We start from the raw sequence: 24308 nt of genomic DNA on the forward strand, positions 1-24308 counted from the left end.
GGGCTTCTGTGTTTGATGTGATAACGCGCTCTAAAGTCTGACAACACTGGTAGGTTTTTTGCTGTTGTCGTGGTTAAGTTGGTGATCTTGAGTGCTAGCACATGAGAGAATCAACCTGAGCGGATTAAAAATATGTAACCTGGGCCATTTTCCCGAAGGGACTGACTCAGTAGGACTGGGTGGGGCCTAGAAATCTGTATTTTTAAAATCCCTGTAATGATTTTCAGGAAGGTTACACTGTAAGAAACACTAGGTTAGGGCAGTTAGGAAGTAATGAATTTTCTGTTTCTTATTTAGCTTTTTATTTGCAGAAGGAAAAAGTGAGGAAGAGAAGAGATTGCTAAACAGTGTAGAAAACAGGAAAATGGAGATAGTTTGGGGGAGGAACTGAGCTTTTGGCCAGAAGGGATCCAAGAGCCGGGAGATAAGTAGCTGATTATTTGAGGCTGGGAGGGGGGTTTACAAACGAAGGCACATAGTGGAAGAAAACAGCGATCACACTATTCATTCTTGCAAAAATCTCAAGAGAGAAACAGGCTACAGTAATACTAAGATAAAAATAGCCTTTTTAACAAATACATTAAAGAGGGTGACCAATGATAAAGAGGAGGGTCGCTCTTTTATTTTTATTTAATATTTGGATATTAAATAAAAGGTTGGCCCCAGAAGGTTTTTTATTGCGTTCAGGCACCATTTCTGCTTGCTCACTCAGTGCTGGGAGCCATCTCTTTATGTCTGTTCTCTCACCATGAGAAGAAGGTAGCAAAGCTATTGTTACAATGCCACAACTCTTTGGGACATGTCTGCATTGAAACAATAGAGATTTTGCTTTGAAGTTTCCTAATATCATTTATTTAATTACTGGTTAAGTCACTGAATGATGTAGCATTGTGAGTATTGTGACTGCCATAAATATTGGCTTTCAGTGACACTCAAACATTATTATTCTGGTCTGTTCAGTGCCACGTATGTATTTGTGACACATACAAATACAAGTCTTGCCCACAGTATGCAGAAAAATATGAAAACAATAATTCATTTTCTGCTCATGGTAAGTTTAGTGATTGGAACCGTACAGCATAAACTAAAGCAACATATCACTCAACCACGTCTTTAACTTTTGTTTGCAAGGACTGCATTCTGAGAATGATCCTTTTCAGTGTGGACCCTGCCTGTGTCTTCCATATGCTGCCACCACTAGGAAGAGAGATGCACATCCCAAGGGCAGGACAGGAAGAGCAGTCCCATTTGCATAAGAAACACCCATTCCTTATCTGGCATGGATTAAAACTGACCCAGGAGAGAACAGTATCACCACAACGAGCAGAGTCAAGCACGGGCAGTGATGACAAGGCCAGTGGGCAGTCTCTAGAGCCCCCAAAGGGCAGCTGGATGCAGGACGCAGACAGAGAAAGGGGTGGGCTGACCACTCTGAGTGCCAGTGATGGGGCACACGGGGTAAAAGACCACTGCCCCGCCATCCTCAGGTGCTGCAAATAGTTAAGTGACACCACGGTTGAAACAGACAGGCAAGTGATGATGCAAGGACTTGTACATGTGGCTCAAGGCCAAGTGTCATCAGTGGGCCCACAGTAGCCCTAAGCCTGGGACTTGGCCTGTGAGTAAGGAAGGAGTCAGCCATCCTGTGGCCCACTCTCAGATCCCGTGAAAGAAATACTGCTCTAAGTCAACAGGAATGACCCCCTGTCAGGTCACTGTCCTGGAACCCATTCTCTTGTTACCCACAAGTGTGAGTTCTGAAGCTTCTCAGGATCTAGTTGATACCAAAGCAGAGCAGAGTTGAAGAGCATTTGGGAGAGAAGAAATAGGTCCAGGATCCACATGGTTCTTCATCCAGCCTCAGGGCATTTTTCCCAGATAGTACTGATCGGTCTCAGGCACTTGAGGGGAAGTTAGAACATTTTGAAGTAGCCATGCCACGGCACAGAGCCTCAAGCATGTGCCCTCCTTACCCAGATCTGTCCAGGCTCATAATCCCAATTCCACTGTTTGTAAACCCTGTGATCTTAGACAAGTTACTTAGCTGAGCCTCAGTTTTCTCATAGGTAAAATGGGGATAATGCCTTACAATGATGTGAAAATTATATGAGCTAATTTATAAAGTGCCCAACATGTGGAAAATGCTTGGTAAGGTTGACTATTACTAGCAATTCTTACCTCAGCCAGGGACCTGGTTGGGGTCAGATAGAATTGTTTGGGTATATAAACAACTTGCTGCATTCAGGAAATTCTTCTACATAGAAAGTAATTTTTTTCTGATTATGAAAATGGTTATTTTAGAAAATTTGAAAAAATATACAAAAACATTAATTTATTCAACAAATATTAAGCATCTGCTGTGAGCTGTAGTGTTGGTTTTGAACACTGGTGATCCACAGTGAACAAAATAATGACACTCTCCTCTTAGAGGAGGGATATATAATAAAACAGACATACAAGTTACATACACACATGCATGTACACATAGACACATAAATTATATATAATATGTCATGATATGTCAGATGGCAATAAGTGCAAAGTAAAAACAATAAAGCTGGGAAGGGAAATATGGAATGCCAGGAGGTTCAGAGGCAGCAGTTACAAATATGGTGGTCAGGAAAGGCCTCACTGAGAAGACAACCTTTGAGCAAGGTCCTGAAAATACCTGGAGGAAGAGCACTCCAGGCAGAGGAGCAGTAAGTCCACGAGTCCCGAGCAGGATTTTACCTGGCATGTGTGAGGAACCACAAGGAAGCTGGTATGACCAAAGTAGGGTGAGTGCTTAGTAGAGAGACAGGAGTTTGTAAAGACAGAAAGACGGGGGGTGGAAGAATGCAGACAGTGTAGGTCTTGTATGTTATTATAAAAACCTCGGCTTTTATTTTGATTTACATGGGAAGCTATTGTTGGGAGAAACTGTCTTCTAGGATCTCTTGCACTCCGATATGTCTTGCTAAGTATGCCAAGAATGCAAGGTCCTGACCACTCTTTATCCAGGCCATTTTTCAAGGTTGTGTTTATAATAAGCAACCTTGAAGGGTGAAGTGATCTCTTTCTTCAGGACAAAGAGCAGGCTTGCTTAGTGCCTTCTACAAAATGATGGGCTTCCCCACCCCAGTGTTCCTCTCCTACAATGAGACCCATTGTCTGTGCACATATTCATTTAGGCCCATCGTGTTGCCCTCTTGGAACCTGGAGGATATGAGGAACTGATGCAAATATGCTGGTGCTCATGCTGCTTGCCAGGCTGTGAGTAATAAAATCCTCGTTTTGGACCCAGGAGTCTTTAGTCTTCTGCCAGCATCCATGAAACAGTAACAGGCTAGTTTATTTACTTGTAAATAGGATAAAATCAGATCTCAGATGCTTCATGGTTCTTGGCAGCCATTGTAAAGTTTTGATCAGTAGAATGACATGATCTGACTCATGTTTTAAAGGGACTGCTCTGACTACCCTGTGGACTATAGACTTATGGAGCCAGGATGAAAATGGAGACCACCAAGGAGACAGCACGATTATCCAGGTGAGAAAAGGTGGTGGATACAATCAGGGTGCTTTTGTGGTATTAATGAAAAGTGGTTCCATTCTGGATATACTTGGCCAAAAAGGATTTCAGATAGACTGGCATACAGTTTGTAAAAGAAAGCGAATAAAAATGAACACAAGATTTGGTCCAAGCATTTACCATTTGTAAGATGGTTTTTGCTTTGTTTTTCCTAACTAAGTGGGGAAGAACAGTGAAGGATTTTATTGAGAAGGCCTAGAAATTGAGTGTTTTTTTTTTTTATGTGTTACATTTGAGTTGCTTATCAGACATTTAAATAGATATTGAGTGGACAGTTCGATACCTGAATCTGGAGTTCAGAACACAGGTCAAGACATGAGATATAAAAGTGTAAGAAGAAAAATTACTCCCATAATTCCCCTTGCTGGTTTACCTCCTCCCAGTCTTTTTATGCAGAGACATTATTTGAGCAAAAAGAATATTAAAAAAAAAATAGGCCCTTAGCCAGAGGCAATGACATTTTATCTCTTAATTTGACTTGGAAAGACATTGCTGAAACTCTGAAAACAACAGTCACTTATTTATAGTGATAGAAATGCAAAATTTGCAATGATCTGTCAGGGTGTCGCCTGGGCTTACAATGCAGATATTGTGCCAGATGGATTTGCCTCTCTAAAAAGTTGGGTAACTTTTTACCTGTACCAGACTCTGTGATTTATAGCACACTGCTTGTTAGCCAAAACCATTCCAGTTGAAATTGAAAATGGGCAGATGTGGAAAGCATGCTGGACAAGAAGGAAGTGTATTTTTCTCCTCTAAGCCACATACTGACAGTTTATGCCATGAACATTACCCTACTGTGGGTTTTTAAGTGAATTTCTTTCAGTAAAATCCGGGGCCTCAGGGTAAAAATTGAATCCAGAAATTCTGAAACAAGTTATCCTGAGCCCCCCAGTATGGGGATGAAATCTAACAGCACAACCTTTGTGATCTATGCATGTTTGTTACCACACTGGTGCTTCTGAGCAGGGTGGTGTGTTGCTGTATCTCTCAAACTGAGCCTGCATCAGGGTCCCCTGAAGACCTTGTTAAAACACAAATTCCTATGCTCCACCTCCTAATTTTCTGATTCAGTAGATCTGATGTGGTGTCCAGGAATTTAAATTTCTATCAAGTTCCCAGAGGATGCTGCATTGCTGGTCTGGGGACCATCCTATGAAGACCATTGGTTTAGTGGTTAAGAATAGGAACCCTGAAGCCAGACTGTCCACATTCAAATCAAGGCTTCAGTTGGGTAAGTTACTTAACTTCTCCATGCTTGGTTTCCATGTGGATATAATGAAAGTAGTGATTATATCTATTTCATAAGTTAACGATGAGAATTAGAATAAATTGTGTTTGGCACACAGTAAATAATATGTTTGCTACTCTTATTAAGAAAAACTTCTTTAAAAATTACAGGGATTCTCAGTTTCTGGAAAAATTCCTCTTTTAATGTCTACAATTTGGGGTTAATGCTTACTGAGGGCATAATGAGAGATACGAACAAATTGCATGAAATAAGGTAAGTGGTACAAAACTTGAGAACAATCAGCTACTCAGACATTCAGGAATGACCAGACTGAAAAGGTGAAAGATCCAACTTTAAATAAAGTGAATCTGCTTCTCTTCCCACCCCCAACTCGTGTTGACGATTTTAGAGCTACAACAACCACAGCATATACACACAAGATGATACTTCTGCCTTCTGCTTCTAAGCTATTCATATTGTGATCATTTAGTCATTTTTTCCATAAAATTCCCTTTATCCTGTGGCTGAAGTGACTGGCTTCACTTCAAGATCAGGTTTGTTGATATTTAAGCAGTTAAGTAATTCTTTGGCTGTCCTATCCTTGAGGCCTTTGCTCAACCAACCTAAAGCCAGGAAATCTTGCACATTGAGTTGCAGTAATTACTTCAGCATTTGATGTTTAATGCAGTTTTTCTAAGCACTGCATATAGTAATAGGTTAAAATTGCCCCCAAATTTAGGTTCCCAGTGTGCATCTTTTTTTTACACCCCTAACACAAAACAAAGAGTTGCTCTAATAAGAATTTCAGTGTGAGCCACATGGAGATCTGACAAGGAATAGAACTGTCTTGATGGTTCACCAAATCCCCTGGAGTTTTTCATGGCTCAGTGTGCTCCTTGACATAATTCTGGGCAGAATTCAGCATCCACATTGACCCATCCTAATCCCTTAGGAATTCCGTCAGTCACCTACTTCAAGGACATTTTTCTTCACTCAATTTTTGCAAGGCCCTTTCATGCCAATACTCTGAACCTTTTATCAGTTGTAATTGTTTTATCTTTAAAACCTGGAACTTTGACATTTCATCCTTTAACCAAAACTTTCCACCCCATTAACTTGTTCTTCCATCACGTGGTGGTCTGGATTGTTACCTGCACTCTCATTTTCTCATGTCCTCATGTCCTTCCCTCCCCAGCCTGGACCCTACAGTTGATCATTTTAATCTACTTCCCAGTAATTCCTCAAGCCCTTTCTTACCACCACTGCAATCTTCAACTCACAGCCCATCAAACAATCCTTTCTCCTTGAATTGACATGAGCTGAAAAAAGCATGTATTTGGGCTTAACTGGTGTCATCACAACTTTGTGGTTTACAATTTTGGCTGAACTCCTAATAGTGCATAAACGCAAGCATGAGCTGTCAGTCGCGTGAGCTGCTCCACCTCATGTGTAACATGGGAAGAGCAAAGGGCTTTACTTATTTAATGATGACTAACACTTCTCCAGAGAAGAGTTCTAGGAAGGCAGCTAATGGAACAATAAAATTAGTCACATGAGGCACAGTATTTTTGGACATTTTGATAAAATTCACTGCTTTCACTGCCAAAATTTCCTCTGCTATACAGGGAGGTGGCAGCCGCCTTTTTGGAATCTGATCTGACAGTGACAGTACTGCTTCCTCATATCTTTCTTACTACTTTTCAGCAACAGGATTATACTTCAAAAACTACTCAGAAATCAACTAATCATTTTACCACAAGCATGAGACTTCGCAGGGCCCAAACCGCCTATCAGAGTAAACTGAAGGGCCCAGTGTGGTGACAGATTCCTGCAAACTTGATGTTTCCTGTCATTTACCTAAGTCCTATCTCTTCCCAACTCATATTTTTGATTTATTCCTCCCTCCTAATGCAATTTCCAACCTAAAGTCAGAATACTGCCTTTAGGTTCCCCTTCACCGAGGAATCTTGGAGGATTTTGGTTACTTCCTTGGCTGACAAATCATCATTATTTGCCCAGCACTGAGGGGTTTCTCAGGGTCTGGATTCTCAGTGCTGAAACCTGGATAGACCCGGGGAAATCAGAATGTCTTGGCCCCTATATATGTCTTATTCCTCACTGTTACCTGAAACTCACTTATATCAGAAAAATACTCTTATAGCCTTAAAAAGCAGCCCCCTCCAGGGGTTTAACACAAGTTACCCTGTTCTCCTGTGAAGCAGTTAATTCTAAAACTAAATCTTTTTATGCTTTTTGTAAAAACCAGCTCCTGGTTACTAGTTAGATGTATGGTAGCAAACACCCTTTCATCAAATAATTTCACTTCCTTTATGCTGGGGTACAGCTCCCCCCTTAGGAGACTGGTGTTCTCACAACAAAAGTTGCATGCTCTTTGTATGTCCTCTTACCTCCACTCCACTCCACCGTGCCTTCTTTCTACCCATCTCCTCAGCTGAGAGGCCTTCTAGAAAGAACAAAAATGGTGGGTCAACATAGTTTCTCTTTCATGGTTTCTGCTTTGTGTCCTGTAATATCAACCTGTGACCTTCCAGTCCCCGTGGCCTAATCATGCCTTTACCACTTAGTTTCCTATGACAGAATTACTGGATACGTCCTATGAGGCCATGATACTCATTTTGAGAGAGAACTGTATCTTGCACCGAGTCTGATGTAGCACATATTTTCTTTCATTATCCTTCAAAATTTAGCAGATGTCTCCCAAATCATACACCGAAAACATGGCTGTTTCCTCGACTTATTGAAGATGATGTTTCCTTCTCTATTTTTCATTGTTTTGACCTACTCAGTGGGCCTCAAAGAGAGGAGTGGAGAAAAGCACCTTTATTTGCTGTCTTCACTAGAAGAAAAAATTTACCGATTACATTTTTCTATTTCTCCATAAATAGTATTTTCTTTCTCTTTTCTTGGGCACATATGGTATACTGAGAACCCACACAGACATAGGGTTCTTGGGGACTCTGCTGGGGCTCTCATCTCAACCTGACAACCTGGAGATGGGCTAAGCATAGATTCAGTCTAGTTGTTTTCATTACTTTTTTTCCATTCTGTCACTTCCCTTTGCCCCATGTCAAAGAAAAAAGGTATCAAATTTATCAAAATATAAATGACACTTGGAAATTCTTTAAACATTGGTGGAGAAAGCCTTTTGCAAAACTCCTAGTGGTCCTGCATTAGACATTTTTTTCCATCTCTTTTTAGAACACAGGTTAAAAACCTAAGCTTTCCCTGACCCTAATGAAAACATTTTGTGGAAAATCAATAAAATGTTTCTGTACTTAAAAAACATAAGAAATGGCATTCTCTGAAAGACCCGAAATTCATGTTTAAAGAAGACTGTATTAATATATACTTATTTCTTTCCAAATAATTGTAAAAAAAAGAAATGTTTCTTTCTATGTAATTGAATACATGTCTGGAATTTAATGAAGCTGTTATAATTAAAAATCCACATGTTCCCCTTGTAAATCTGACATTTAACAGCTCTATGTACTAGGTTTCTAAATGTCAAACATTACTACACACTTATTACTACATGATGTAGTAGTGTAACTCTTTCAAAGATTGACCTCTGCTCTGTAAATAAGACCTAAATCCCTAGTTCAAACTGTGTTAGAACTGAAGTATTTTTTAATTGACTGGTATGGCCCTGGGCAAAAGAAAGGGAAGAAAACTGTGAAACTACTCTAACTCTGAGACCTCAGACTTTGCAAGTCCAATGACATTAAAAATGAAAGGAAAATAGTATTTTTTTCCTCAAAATTACTTATCTTCTAAATGAATCTTTCTGTGTTATGTTCAATGTTAGTAAACTCTATTTTAGTGTCTACTGTGTTTCAGGTCCTGGGAATAAAAAGGAAGCTCCTTCTTTGAAGGAGCCTACATTCATTATTCCCCAAGTGACGATGGCCACTGTGCTTTGGGGTTTTTGGAATACTCTTCAATTCAGTTGTCCCATAAATTCAAACATATTTTGGAAACCATGGTTACTAGATCTATGCTAGAAATACAGCTTTTCATCTGGAAAATGACTCTGACTTATTACTTAAGACTTAAAGATTCCACCCCTTGCTCCCCCATATTATGACATGCATATTTGATTTGATTACATTTTATGCATTTCTTTCCTTTGTCTTTCTTCTTCTTTTTCATCCTCCTAGAACCTTTAAACAAAGCTGACCATTCTAAACACACAATGACATTGGAGAGGGTGGCAGGGTACCAGATCTCTGAGTTTCCCTCCCACCTTTCTGGTCTTTCTTCCTTAGTCACCTTTTCTGAATCCTCCTTTTCTAATTGACCTCAGAACATCAACTTTCCATAGGACTTGAATTCTCCTTTAATGACATGCTCTCCTTAAACTGTGTCATCCATTTTCATGGCTATAAATACCATTTATTGATTGACTCCACCAAGGATTTCTCTGTCTCAAGATCTCTTCTCTGAGCTCAGTTTAGGAACTACCCAAATTTAAATCCTGGGCTCTGCCCCTCATCAGCTGTATTGACTTGGGCACATTTCTTAACCTCTATACACTTCAATTTTTTCATGTGAAAAGTGTGTTTAAAAATAGCATAAAACTCGTAAGTTTGTTCTGAGGATTAAATGAGTTAATACATAAAAATGAGCTTAATAATAATATAAAATGCCAGGGGTTGTTATTTGGCCTGAATTACTTATGTCTTAGATTGGACTGCTGTAACACACTATCATAGAATGAGTACCTTAAACAACAAAATTTATTTCTTATAGTATTGGTATGTCTTCTGGAGGTTGTAAAGTCCAAGATCAAGGTGCCAGCAAATCCACTGTCTCATGAGGTACCCCTTCCTGGTTTACAGATGCTGTCATCTTCCTGTATCGTCCAGATCAGTAAGGGAAGTTAAGCTCTTGTGTCTGTTATCAGGTTACTAATTCCATTTGTGAGCACTCCATCCTCATGGTCTAACTCTCAAAGGCTTTGCCTTTGTTAATACCATTTATTCAGGATTAGGACTTCAGCATATGAATTTTGGGGAGACATAAACATTCAGTCCATAACAGTATATAAAGCTCTTAGATCTGGAGTGCAGTCGAGTCATCAGTAACCATTGGCTATTATACCCAAATACCTACCCTACTTCTCTGCCAAGTTATATCAAAGCATTTTAAACTCCTGTTGTCCCTCTACCCTTTTGTGTCTTATTTTTCCCATATCAGGAAAGCACTAACTTTCATGTAGTTATCAAGCCAGAAGTCAAGGATTATATCCCCCTTCATCCTTGCCTCTGGTATTCTAGATGTCACTGAATTCTCTTAGTCTCAAAATTTTTTTTTAATTCACTCACTTTTCTTCATTTTAACTCTCAATTCTCTGACCAAGTACTTGTTTGTTGTTCTCTGGACTTTTGTAGAGGACTTCTAACTGCCCTGACCACCTCCTCTTCTACCTCCCACCCCTGCCCTTTTTGAACTATTGTCCATACTGTACAAACCAGTACATATCATCATTGCTTTGCATGAAATTCTCCTTTGAACTGAGAAATGGACATCTACACCTAGGGAAGAGGAAGCTGAAGCAGGGCTAGTAACTAAATTGGGGGGGTTGGGGGTGGTGAGGAGGGGATTGCCCCCTAGGTGTGCTGAACTAATCTGTAGATGTGGATGGAGTAGGAGTAGCCAGTGGGAAACTGTGCTGGGGCTGGGTCAAAGGGACTATGATGAGAAATCCAAAGCAGATGGTGGGATAAAGTACTGCTTGTGTCCTTAGTGGATGTAGATGAGAATAAAGCTATCTTTAGAGGGAGTAAACAGGCTGATTTAGGGATCCCAGAGATGCCTGCTTAAAGCAATCAAGAAGCCAGGCGCAATGGAAGTCATTTCAACCAGGAGAGCTGAAAGGCAGCCAGCCAATAATAGAGCCAGTCAGGCACAGTAGCTGAGTGTGTGTAATTTAAGACTACTGTTTTAACAAGCCAATTTGGCATTTCCTGGGAAGCTCTGCCTTGGGTGCTGTCCCTCCTTTTTTTTTTTAAGGGGCTGTGTCTGAAAAAGAAACTGGTAAACCCTCAGGCAGGAGTAGGGCGTTGAGTTTTAGAGTTCTGATTCATTTTTTTAAGTTGAATAAATGTTATAAAAATAAAAATTCAAAACCATATACAATGAACAGTAAACCTTCCTTCCACTCTTTCTCTGTAGCCACCTAATCCTCCTCCCAAGAGGAAATCACTAGTACCAGTTTTGTGTATATTTTGGAGATAAGCCATTTCACAAACTATATATGCCATGTGAAAATACATTAGGAGAATAAACACAATGCTGGATGCCTCGATTTTTCACTGTAACAGTCTACATAGATACATCTTATTTTTGTAATCAGAGGCTGATTATTCCATTGCATAGATGTGCAGCACAGTTTATTTAGCTAGACTCTTAGTAACAGACATTTAGGTTGTCTTCAACCTTCTGATCTTATAAACAATACTAAAATGAGTAACTTCTGTATATGTTAGTTCCCAATATAAATCAGGTTGTATTTATAAAAGTGGCTTTTCTGGGTCAAAGGATATGCACATTTTTTATTTGAGTTGCCACTGTTAAATCACCCTTCTCAGTGGCTGTTTGAATTCATACACCCACTAGTAATGGATGAAAATGTCTTTTTCCACACCTTAGCCAGTAATTTTTGTTTTTTGAAAATAGTACTTTGTGATCTTTGCCAGCTTGACAAGAGGAAAATATCTGTAGCTGCATGCGATTAAGAGCTATTTGAGGTTTTATTTTGTTAATTTTTTTGCCTATTGTTCACGGCTTTTGCTGAGATTTCAGTTGGGTGTTTAACACTTTGTTACTGATTTGCACCAGTTCATTATCTATTAATGAAGTTAGAGCACTGTCTATAGTATGTGTTGTAGATTTTTTTCCCAATTTTATTTCACCTTCTATAGATTATTTTTCTTGGCCCTGATCATTTTTTTTTTGGTAGTTGAATTTATCAATCCTTTAATCTGGCTTCTGAGTTCTGGGTTAACACCTAGAAAGAAAATTTTTACTCCAAGTTTCTTTTAAATGTTCCTTCCATATTTTCATCTTGTAGGTTTAAATTTTTTATTGTTGATGACAGCATTTACTGAATAAACTGTATTTTCTTTATTGATTTGAAATGCCACTTTTATTATATACCAAATCTCTTTATATGTTTCATCTATTATTACATTTCCTTTTCCCATTATCAGTTTTCATTATTATATCTAATTATATGCTTTTCATTCTGGGTTTATAACATTTATGTACTGGCTTAATTATTATAGTTTTTATAATATGTTTGACTTTTAAAAAACTGACGACCCCTCAGTACTATTCTCTTTCAGAATTTCCCTCGTGATTTTTCTTTGTTTTCTATATGAACTTTAGAATCAGCTTGTTTCGTTTTGAAATAGACTGCTGGATGTTTTTATGGTGCTGAATCTTTCTTCCTGAGGACCTGTACTTTCCATTTGTTTCTTTCTTCCCTTGTGTCCCGCAGAATTTTAAAGTTTCTTTCACAGAGACCTTGAAGGCCTCTATTTAATTTTATTCCTATATGTTTTATATTTTTATAGATATTTCATTTGGGACTAATTTATAACAGTGTATCTTCTTTATAGGTTGTTTTTATACGTGGGTTTAAAAATTTCTATGCATTAATTTTATATTCACTTACTTTGCTGAATTGTCTTACAAGTTATCCTTTTTTCATTTGGTTCTCTTTGGATTTTTAGTAGCACTGAGTTTTTAATTAGGATGTATATAAGAATCCCCTGTGGTTTTCTTTTTTATTTTTAAAAATACATACAAATTCTTGTTTCCTATCTTTGGAGATTCAGTAATCCTGGGATGGGTTCTGAATATCAGCATTTTATATAGTTTTGTAGGTAATTCTCAGTCCTGCACAGGACAAGGACTATTCTTTTTAACTATTTTTTTAATTGAAGTAAAGCTAACTTATGGTATTATCTATTTTCAGGTGTACTGTACAGTAATTTAACATTGTTACAGATGACACTTTATACAAAGTTATTATAAAATACTGACCATATTCCCTGTGCTGTACATTACATCCTTACAATTTATTTTATAACTGGTAGTTTTTATCTCTTAATCTCCTTCACCTATTTTGGCCCCCAACTTTGTTAACCAATAGTTTGTTCTCTATGTCTGTGAGTTTGTAAGATGTATTATTTTAAACTAAGAAAGATGACCTAAAAATATTAAATCCCAGCTGGTTGATATTAGGGATAGCTGCAAAACAGAGAATCTACAGTTCTCTGAACATTAAATGTGTGCACAAAATTCTGGATTACAATCACAACAGTTCTTTCTTTCCTTCTTTCTTTCTTAATTCCTTGCTTCCTTCCTTCCTCCCTCTGGTAAAAGGGAAACACTGATAATGCAACCTGGAAGTATGGATATAAACCAGGGCTAGGGCACATATCTGTTAACTTTCTCTTCCTCAGAGTTTGTTTTTCATTAATACATTGGTTTTATGTTATGAGAATTTGTTTTCACTTCTTTATAATAATGATTACAGTGTAGTTTTTTAATTGACAAGCAAATTTTCTGTGAAAAGGAAAAGGAAATCCAGGTCACTCAACTGGCTTTGGTATAGGTTCTGCTGTAATAGAACATCTTTTTAAAAAATTCTCTTTAAACAAAATTTTTTTGATCAACTGCACAATTTCCCATTCAAGGAATAAATGTTCTGGTAGCTGTACCTATTTTCCCTAAAGTCCTGAAAAATTATTACTCTTACTTTCAAGGGGAGAGACTGACAAATACATTTGCAATTCTATATAAGATGGTATAAAAAGAGTAATTTCAGGGCACTCAGGATTTTAAACCCAGGCCAGAAGTCAGGAATATATTCTTGAATCCTTAGTAACATGTCTCAAAGAACAAACTATTGAAAACAGGAAGGCAAAACTAAGAGAGACCCACAGAAAATAAACATACATGTATTTTGCATTCCTGGGATTGTTCTGTTGTATTGTCTCAAAGTATTAATGATTTTTATCTTCCTTGAGATACATTATCCTGTTTCACAGTGAAGTTTTGGAAAATATTATTCGCATATGGGAGATGAGCAATTTTGTCAAAGTGAAGCAGGTCTTTTGTGTTCCAGGTTGAGTGACTTTTTCTTGGATATTGAGGGAGGTTAGACCAAAGAGAGCTGAAGTTAATCTGGGTTTTTTCAAGCATGCCTTATTTACAAAGATACAGGAAAACTGTTTCCAGACTCTCTTGAGTATGTTTTTTATCTTTGTCTTTTGATTTCCAGTCTCAGAAGCTTCTTTTTCAGTCTTCTGTGTAAAGAGTGAGATTGGTGCACACAGCTCAGGTGTTTTAGGTTCTTAAAGCACTTTAGTGTCATTTGAAAGTCCTAGAGAGCCTCTATGTCAGGCCCCTAAATGTACTGATACAACCTTGGAATACTTTGCTGAGTAACATAACATTCATACTGCCTTTCTCTAAAACCACCCAGTCCTGGGTTACTCTGTCGTTATCTTCAAAATATCATTTTAAGAAACAAATGAAAGTCAACTCTTTTTCTAATTATTAAGGATTAGAGTCATATGTCATCCTTAGAAGGAGGGGCAGGAAAGTAGAGACGAAGAAAGAAAAAAAGAAAGCTCAGCAGGATGCTAACCACTTTAGCTTGAAATTTCTAACTAAAGCCAAACTAAATCAACTTGGATTTTGTGTTCTGAGCCCTGAAAACGGTATTAAAAAAAAAAAGTGGGATCAAGCCCTGAAAATTACACATAGGAAGGGGATAAGTAGGAAATTCACTTCATAAAACAGCCCCGAGAAAGCCATTTTCAAGTGAATTTTGAAGAATCAAATTGACTTCTTATGTGTGCTTCTGTTCTCTCTTAATTTTTCTTTCATTTTTTTCTTAGAGTATTAATACTCCATAATCATCCATTTGAAAAAACATGGTATATATGTAAAAGTTAAATGGATGAAAATCAATTTAAAACAGAAAATGTATGTAAACACAATTAAAATTAGTGAATTTCAGAGTTGAGTAATTATTTTTGACTTTTTAATAAATGTTTTCTTCTTCTTCTTGGTCAAATTGTATTATGAAAATTTCCAAACATAGATGATTAAAAATAATAACACAATGAACACCTATACCCATTATTAAATTCAACAAAGAATATTTTGCTTTCTCTATCTTTATTATATATTTTTAACTTTTTATTTTGAAATAGATTCATAGGAAATTGCAAAGATAGTACAGAGATCTAGTGTACCCTTCCCCTTGTAGAAACTATTATTTTTAAAATCCTATTTGCCTTTAATTAATTTGAAAGGGCAAAACTTTCTCACAAGTAATTAAGTCTTAGTGAAAAAAAATGCATTTTTTTTCCCCAACTTCACTGAGATATAATTGACATACAACATTGTGTAAGTTTAAGGTGTACAACGTGATGACTTGACACACACCTACATACTGTGATTACCACAATAATCTTAGCTAACACATCCATAACCTTCCATGACTACCTTCTTGTGTGTGTATGTGTGATAAAGACATTTAAGATCTATTCTCTTAGCAACTTTCAAGTATATAATACTTTTTTCCCTCTTTTTTAGTTTAGCTAAATGTCTGTCAATTTTATTCACCTTCTAAAAAAATCAGCTTAGTTTTGTTGATATTTTGTTATTTTTCTAGTCTCCATTTCATTTATTTATGCTCTGATCTTTGTTATTTCTTTCCTTCTCTTAAATTAGTAGGTTTTCCTGTTTTTTTGAAGTCTTTCTTTTTTCTTAATGAAGATGATTATCACTATAGACTTCCCTCTTAGAACTGTTTTTTTCCCTGCTTCCCATAAGTTTAATTTCTACATATTTGAGAATTTTTACAGTGTTCTTCCTTATTAATTTTCTGTCTGGATAATCTGTCTGTTGCGAGAAGTCGGGTATTGAAGTCCCCTACTATTACTCTCTGTTTCTCCCTTTAGATCTGCTACTGTTTGCTTAATATATTTAGGTGTTCCAATGTTGGGTACATATATATTTTGAATTGTTATATTCTCATTATAAATTGACCCCTTTATCATTGTATAATGACCTTTTTTGTCTCTTGTTACAATTTTTGACTTAAAATCTATTTTGTCTGATATAAGACTGGCTACCCCTGTTTTCTTTGGTTTCTATTTGTATGAAATACTACTTTTCATTCTCCCACTTTGAAACTGTGTGTCCTTAAAACAGAAATGAGTCTATTACAAGCAGAATATAGTTGTGTCTTATTTTTTTAATCCATGTAGCCACTCTGTACCTTTTGATTAGACAGTTTAACCCATTTACTTACTAATGGCATTTTATTAATTATTTTTTGACTGTTAGTAGTCACCTTGTTTCTTCTTCTCTTGCTGTCTTTTGTAACTTCATGATTTTCTGTAACAGTATGCTTTGATTCTCTAACCTTTATTTTTTGAGTATCTGCTGTAGGTTTTTGCTTTTTGGTTACCATGAGGCTTACATAAAACATCTTATAGATAAAACAGTCTATTGTAGGTTGATAGCAACTTATTTTTGATCTCATATAAAATTTTTACTTTTTTACTTCCCTATTAAAGATTCTGAGGCTTTCTCAGATCTTTTACATGGATATGCCCACTTTATATTTCTTGTACCTTCTTGAGAGGAATTCTCAAAATTGTATGCCTTCTCTGGGTCCTGCAAAGCCAGGCCAGGTGCTCATAGTCTCTTGCTTGCTTTCCCTAGGGTGGTGCTAAATGCTCAGGTTTGTGTATTCTTCCCCAGACCTGCAGAGGTGAGTCTCTTTCTGAACACATTCACCAGCTGTCTGCAAAGGCTTGCTCTTACTGCTGTTAGGGGCACACAGAGGAAGGTGGCCATGGGGTGTGTGGAGGGGTGAAGTACATGGAGTGTTGGAGAAGCCCATGGGCCAGATGGGATGATGTGCAGGTGAGGCAACCCCAGAGGCTCATGGGTGGACTTCCTGTTGGAGTCTGCAAAGCAGTTAGTAGGATCTGCATTTCTTTGATATGTTTCATTCGTAGCCCAAGCTGCTGTTCTCCCAGCAGCTCACTGACCCCTAGTTGTGCAGTTCATGACTCAGTATTGTGGGTGGGGCAAGAAAGAAATGGCAATGATCAACACAGCTGGGGAAATTAGGTGCTTATTCACATGTTCTCAGTTTCCCCTGTGGCAGAAATCATGGGCTGAGAAGGTCTCTCTTGGCATTGAGTTGTGTCACCCTGGGGGAGGTGACACAGGTAAGGTAAAACTGTTCCTCTTACCCTCTTCAATGTGTCCAACCTTAGACTTTTTTGTTCCATTGATATGCTGGATCTTCTCTGCTAAACTCTGAAAACACACAAAGGCTCTCTCATTTGTGGATGAGTGTCAAAAATCTATTTTCCTTGGGGAGGAAGATAGTAGAAAATTCCTATTTAGCCATTTTGATGATGCCACGTTATTTTTATTCAGTAAGTTTTCTTACAATTGGCTTCATAAAAACCCAAATAACATTTGCAGTTGACCTTAGCATGGACAAAAGAAAATTAATTTAATAGCTGAGAAATCCATTTTACTATCATTAAACTTTTCTAAGCCTCATTTTTCTCCCCTCCCTATTAACTCAAACATTTGTAGGTGGAAACGGAAAATGAACACTACAAGGAGGAACAATAAACAGAACGTAAAAGAAAGTTGTTTTGAAGATAAACGGTGAATGTACTTTTGGAGCAATTTGGGAAATAGAATTAAAATGATCAAAAACAAAATGAAAACACACACCATCATTTACTCCTTTTTTCCTCCATAACCTCCACAGTCATCTTGGCACTGAAACATAAACTTGTTAACAACCAAAATAAACTTTAGATCAACCCTCGGTTGTTTTCTGGCTTAACTTTTTAGCCTTCATTTCTGCTGGTGATAATTTGTATGATCTGTTTGTGGATGTTCCAAAGATAGGTTAAACTAGTGTAGTGCTAGAAAGAAAAATATCTTCAATCATAAAGGTGAAATAAATACACTTACAATGCTGTGTCTTATTTCACTACATAGGAGCAATATAAATACCAAGAAAAGCTTTTGCAGAAGTATGGAAGAACTTCATTTAAAATTTTTCCTGCAAAACAGGAGCAGTAAACGTATGTAAAGCTTGTATTTTGGCATCTGGCCTTTGTTCAGTAAGCCCTCAACAAATTATGTAACAAAAGCCTTCAGTAAATCATAGAATAAGAGCACTCAACAGATTAAAGGACTAAAGAAGGGTTTCCATATTCAGTGGTGATCAGGTCCAGGCCAAGGAGGTGTTATTTGTCCTTTATGGAAATTTTGGAAAAGCTATTCTTGATTCTTATCAAAGCTTGGCTCCTAAGCTCTGAAAAGCTATAAGCAGGCTCTCTGATGCAGATGTCAAATATCTGCTGAAGTTTCCTTAGATTTTCTTTCTGGCAGATCATTTTGTTCTAAGGCTATTTATAGACAAATGAAAAATTACAGAAGGGGCTTTAAGCGATAATTTAGATTTCTCATTGTCCCCATGATGGGAATAAAGAAGACAGGAGGCAGCATAGTGGTATGGATGCATTACTCCTTTTTGGCTTTGGGTTCTTAAGAGAGGTAACTGAAAAATGAATGCTGTAGGATGACTAGACAAGTCTAAGGGGCTTCCTGGAACCTTTCAGGGGGTGATCCTCCAAGAATTCTGAAGTGAAAGGGGTCCATATAAAGCTGCTTCATCTTAAGGCAGGTATGGCTGAGAGTTGTAGGTGGTGATCAATGTCTTATCTCCTCAACTGAGAGTTGCCTCAGATATTTGTTCTAGCTGTAGGAGCCTTCCCAGTAGACGGGTCTTCTCTTCTCTGCTTGTCCATGGAGTCTCCTCAGAAAACATTCTTTCTTCAACTCTGGACCGACTTCTGTTTTACTTCCTTATAAGCATTATCTCAACTCTCACTTTCTCCTTGACACTGAGGGATGCATTTATGAGTTAAATATGTAATGCATATTGTGTATATATATTATATGTTACTAATAATTCAAGTAACATTTTATTTTATAGCTTTCACATGTAACAATTTCTCCTTATAAAAAATAATTTTATAGTGTTCATCTGTCAGAGAAGGAGTTACTATAGAGTCTTTCTATAAGGAAAAGGCACTCTGGTGAGTAAGGATTTCTTCTCAGATCCTGTCTGTTACATAAGAGATTGTAAACAGGAATTAACAGATATATTGAATTTTATTCAATCACAAATAATCAGCAGACCTATTTAACAAACATTTATCCACCATCTACCACATGCCAGACACTATTATCTCCTTTTGCTCGTAACCCTACAAATAACTCTTTCTCCTTTGCTGTAAGAACATTCTGACTTACTATTGAAGGAATGTGTCCTGTTTATGTTTTTTTTTTACATTTTTTTATTGATTCATAATCATTTTACAGTGTTGTGTCACATTCCAGTGTTCAGCACAATTTTCCAGTCATTCATGGACATATACACACTCACTGTCACATTTTTTTCTCTGTGATTTATCATAACATTTTGTGTATATTTCCCTGTGCTATACAGTGTAATCTTGTTTATCTATTCTACAATTTTGAATGTGTCCTGTTTAAAATCAAACCTTGGACTCTTCAGAGCAAAACTTATGTGTACCCAGATTCTAAATACTTCTTATTACCCACTGATTTGTGATGGATGAGCAGTTAGAGTTACTTTTGGGCAAGCATTGGCATCCTGATCTAAAGCTTAGTGGAGTGTGTTTGGTCTAGAAATTGGTTAGGCTATTTTAGTATTTAGACCATAAAATGGTACAATGAGACTTCCACTTCAGTTCCAAGATGAGAAGAGAAGAAATTTAGAAAAATAAGCAATAGAAGTCATAACCAAGATTTCTGACTTTGAAAAATGAGTTTTAGTCCCACATTTAAATTAGTCTTTTTTTTTTTTTTTTTGGTAAGAGAAGTATCTCCTTTTCCTGTTTTTATTTCTTTCTATTGATGTCATTCTCCTTACTGTAATTATTTCTAGGTTTTTGGAATATTTTTCAAAAATCCTAGGCTTGGAAGTTTATTGATCACGGAATTATTTTTCATTTCTTGAAAGTGCAGCAAATCTATGTTAACAATTAGAATATTTCCAAATATTCTAATAGGCACTAGATGTACTATAATGATGTATGTTGTAAATCTCCCATATCAAATTTCTTATAGTTTGATTCATATTTTTGTTCCTTTATTCTGTAAAAAGTCATCTGTTGTACCCCTTCTATGTTACTACTTAATAGTCTCTATGCTAAACTTCAGGAATGTATGAGTTGGTTGAAATACTAACATAAAGCCTATTAAGAGAGAATAGATGCAAACAAATATAATCCCTTGTTCCTACATGGAATAGCATCACCATGATAAAGTATAATGGTACCAGGGAAGAGGAATTGACTTACTCTATTTGGAAGGAAGGGGTGAGTGAAGACTATTGGAGGAAGTGACACTTGAACTGGGTATGGAAGGACAAATAGGTAAATGTTAGAGATAGTGGAGAGCAGCAGTGTGGTGTGGGGTGTAAAGTTTTTCTAGACTGGTGCAAAAGACTTTAGGAGCACAAAATAATATTATTTGTTAAGGAAAACATTCATTCTTTATTCTTTTACTTGGAAAACATTTATTAAGTGCCTGCTTTTATAGAACATTGTATTAGGAGAAACAAAGGTAATTAAAAAGCTTCCTCTCCTTAAGGGGGAAGGTAGTAAGAGATAAGTCTGGAAAAGTAAACAGTATCATACTAAGAAATACAGATTTTTACCCTGATAGTAATGAAAAGTCATTGATGACACCAAGGTTAGAAACAAGAACAGACCAGTATTTTAAAAAGATAGTGCTAGGAACAGTTTGGAGGATAGGCTATGGGAAGGGAGGAGAAATGAAAGACATGAAGTCCCCTGAGGAAGCATTTCAGGAACTCAGGAGAGATAATTAGGGATGAGTGAGAGCTGAAATGAAGAGAAGTTACTGATGTAAAATTAGATGAGGAATCAACCAGGTTTGGGGAAGGAAAAGAGAAAGAGTTTTAAACTTGTAAAATAGACTTGGATGAGGTACTAAAATCAAGACAGAGAAAATAGGTGTAAGAATAAATTGAGGGATAAATCAATTATTTGGGGACCTACTGAGCTTAAAGTTTATTTAAAGTTTATTTCTAGTCCAATCTACTCCTCTGATAATGACATCTAACTGCTTATTAAATGTCCCACAGATACTTTATACTTTGTCTCTATGATTTTTTGAGTCCTGTACGTATCTCATATAAGTGGAATCCACAGTATGTTTTTGTGTGTGTGTATATGACTAGCTTATTTAACTCAGCACAATGTCTTCAAGTTTCATCCACATTGTAGCCTGTCAGAATTTTCTCCTTTTTGAGGGCCAAATAACAGTCCATTGTATGCATATGCACATTTTGCATATCCATTCATCTATCCATGGACTCTTGAGTTGCTTCCATGTGAATAGCTATTAGCTATTGTGAATAATGCTGCTATGAAAATGGTTGTATGTGTTCTCTGAGACTCTACTTTCAATTCTTCTGCGTATATACATATCCAGAGGTGGAATTGTGGGATCATACAATAATTCTATTTTTAATTTTTTGAGGAGTTGCCATACTGTTTTCTGCAGTAGCTGCAGCATTTTACATTCCCATCAAGAGTACACAGGATTCCAATTTCTCCATCTCCTTGCCAACACTTGATATTTTCTGTTTTTGTCCTATAGCAGCCATCCTAATGGGTGTAATATGGTATCTCATTAAAGTTTTGATTTGCATTTCCCTAATATTAGTGATGTTGAACATCTGTTCATGTGCTTACTGGCCATTTGTGTATCTTCTCTGGAGAAATGTCTATTCAAGTCCTTTCCCTATTTTTGAATAAAGTTCTTTTGTTAAGTTTTGAATTACAGGAATTCTCTATATATTCTGGATATTAATCTCTTATCAGATATGTAATTTCCAAATATTTTCTCCCATTCTGTGGACTGCCTTTTTACTCTGCTGATATTGTCTTTTGGTGCACAAATTTTAAAATTTTCATGAGGTCCAATTTGTTTCTTTCTCTTGTGGCCTGTGCCTATGGTGTCCTATTGAAGAAAAGATAAATCAATGATTTTTATCTTTTCATGAAGCTATTATCCCGAAGTCATCTCACAGTTGAGCAGATAATACAAATATAACATTGTGTTTCAAATTCAAGAAATACTTTATTTTATTAGATGTAAAATATGACTTTGATTTTTTTTTGAGAACTTTAAAAATATCTTTTAATACAATCTTTCCTGAAGAGACATTATTCTATGTCTGGATTTCTGAGAAATCTCACATGATCAGAAAATAAGCATTTTATTCCAATTCCCAATTTTGGGTAATATTATGTAGTATCATTTGAAAATTATCTGCAGTAGCTTAGGTGAAGTTTCCCCTTACATAAGCAAATAACTCTCAAATATTTAGTGGTGGTGGTTTTTAACATGTGTTGAATATTAGCTTTTATTTCTTTTCCATGTTTTTTTTTCCTCCTTTCAACAAGCAGTCTATTAAAAATGGTATTGTTTCAACAACTTTAAAAACAATTGGGAAATAAAAAGCTAAAGCCCATTTAGAGACTCTATATAATTTTGGGTGTAATTTTGGAATGTGGAGGGCATTGAGGTCAGTCTGAAGAGCAGGGTCCAAAACTGACTAGCTGTTACATCCCACAGATCTAAAGCAAAGGCCAACTTCATGAGGTGGACAGAGGGACAAGTAGACAAGAGGTCCACAAAAGTGGAGGCTCAACAGCAGACAGCATTGACAAAAAGGAAACACCAAGAGTGAGTCGTATTATGTATGACAGGCTAATTGATATTGATTTATTTTATAGTCTTTGTTGTGTGTGGAAAAGCACGTGATGGTGGAAGTCTAGGCTCCCATCTGCCCTTTTTTGGCATGGGTTGGGGTGAGCCACGCTTTTTTTTTTCCTGTTTTGTTTGACTGGAATAGAGTAGTTATTATCTATTCATTTATGTCTTGCTAAGCTGCCCCTTTTCTAGTCCTTTGCTAGAGAGAGCAGTTTTTTTGTGTGTTTTTGTCTATGCTCCCTGGATTTCCTAGGCTGCTGTTTTTTCAGATCCAAGTCTGGTATTTATGAGCCAAAAAAGAAAACCCAAGGAATGCACCACCATGTGTTCCTTAGGTCCAGAGCTCCCTAGCTGGTCTGCCTTCTTTCCACCGTTCAGAGACTTCTTACTTCTCTTTTATACATAATGTTCAGAACTTTAAGTTGTACTTAATGGGAGAAGTAGAAAAAAGTGTGTCTCTCCCACCTTCCTGGAAGCAGAAGTCCATTTATTTATTTGTTAGCCTGTCTGAGTTACTTTGATTAGAGTTGTCTCTTGTATACAGTGTATATTTGGGTCTTGTTTTGTGAGTCAAAATGAAATTTTTAAAAAATAAGTGAGTTAAATCCATTCACATTTATTGATATGACTGATATGTTTGATTTCAATTGTCATATTTTGTAATTATGCATACTTTTTAGTATTTATGCATATATTATAGTATGCTATGTGTCTTTTTGAGATGTATATTATTTATGTTGCTTGCTCATTATGTGTGTTTAGGAAGGTTTGGATTTTTGTTCTTGTGGTTACTTTTGTATTTATTCCTTTTAAAAATATATTTAGTTTCCTGTTTTCTTATCTAAACTTTTACTAACTGGTTTATTCTATTTTTTCATCATTTTTTAATGCTCATCTATTGCCTATACAGCAATGAGCCTTTTCTGTTTTCCTTTTTCCTTCTTTGTTCTACTTTATTTTGTCAGTTGCTTAACTTCTACTATGTCACAGTATGTAACATTTGTACATCAGTCTCCCACTTTTGTCCTATACTGTTTTAGTCTTATCTGTGTATTTATATATTTTAATACTTATTATTGATCTTTTTGATGAAGGTTTCCCAATCACTGCTTGAAGTTCATTTGCTTGTGAATTACTCAAGAAGGGCTGAATGCATCTCTTCTGTTTTTATATGTTAGAAATAATTTTACTATGATTGGTATTTGAAGGACAGATTTTTGGACATAAAATCCTTTTTTCCTATTTTCTTTTACTGAATGTATTTATAAAAGTTGACTCATAGTTGTTCTGTATTTGGTTTTAAAAAGTCTGTCAATCTAATTATTTTGACTTTGTAAACTATTTGAATTTCTTCCTTGGAGATCTTGAAGATTTTACATTTATCTTTGAAATCTAATTATTTTTTACTAGGAAAATGCCTTCATCTTTTTTGCCAGCTACTCAGTGAAACTTTTCAGTGTGTAGATTTAGGTGATTTTTTTTTAATTTCTGGAACTTTGTCTTGGACTATAGTTTTACATATTATTTCTGTTCTACAGTCTTGCTTTTTCAGTGACTGCTGATATGTTCTCTGTGGCTCTT

At 36.5% G+C, this 24308-nt stretch overlaps 1 protein-coding gene and 1 long non-coding RNA gene across 15 annotated transcripts in view; one reads left to right on the forward strand and one right to left on the reverse strand.

Annotated features, from left to right (window-relative positions):
- LOC140695973 (uncharacterized) overlaps nt 1-17704 on the forward strand; it is an 83592-nt gene extending 65888 nt beyond the window's left edge. Inside the window, exons 3-5 of the long non-coding RNA XR_012071844.1 lie at nt 3441-3526; nt 16575-16623; nt 17469-17704. This is a non-coding gene — a long non-coding RNA (uncharacterized lncRNA). The remainder of the gene's footprint in view (nt 1-3440; nt 3527-16574; nt 16624-17468) is intronic.
- Nucleotides 1-24308, reverse strand: part of IGSF10 (immunoglobulin superfamily member 10) — a 206289-nt gene that overhangs the window by 163898 nt on the left and 18083 nt on the right. For 12 of the 14 annotated variants that reach the window (XR_012071792.1, XR_012071801.1, XR_012071803.1 and 9 more), the window contains exon 3: nt 7208-7263. The exons of 1 other annotated variant lie outside the window; for it this stretch is intronic. The gene's annotated coding sequence lies outside the window, so the exon portion shown is untranslated. Of the gene's footprint in view, nt 1-7207; nt 7264-24308 lie in introns of those variants that run through there. One more of the 14 variants, XR_012071806.1, reaches the window with a different exon arrangement.

The sequence above is a fragment of the Vicugna pacos genome, chromosome 1 (genome assembly GCF_048564905.1).
Source record: "Vicugna pacos chromosome 1, VicPac4, whole genome shotgun sequence".
Taxonomy (NCBI): Eukaryota; Metazoa; Chordata; class Mammalia; order Artiodactyla; family Camelidae; genus Vicugna; species Vicugna pacos.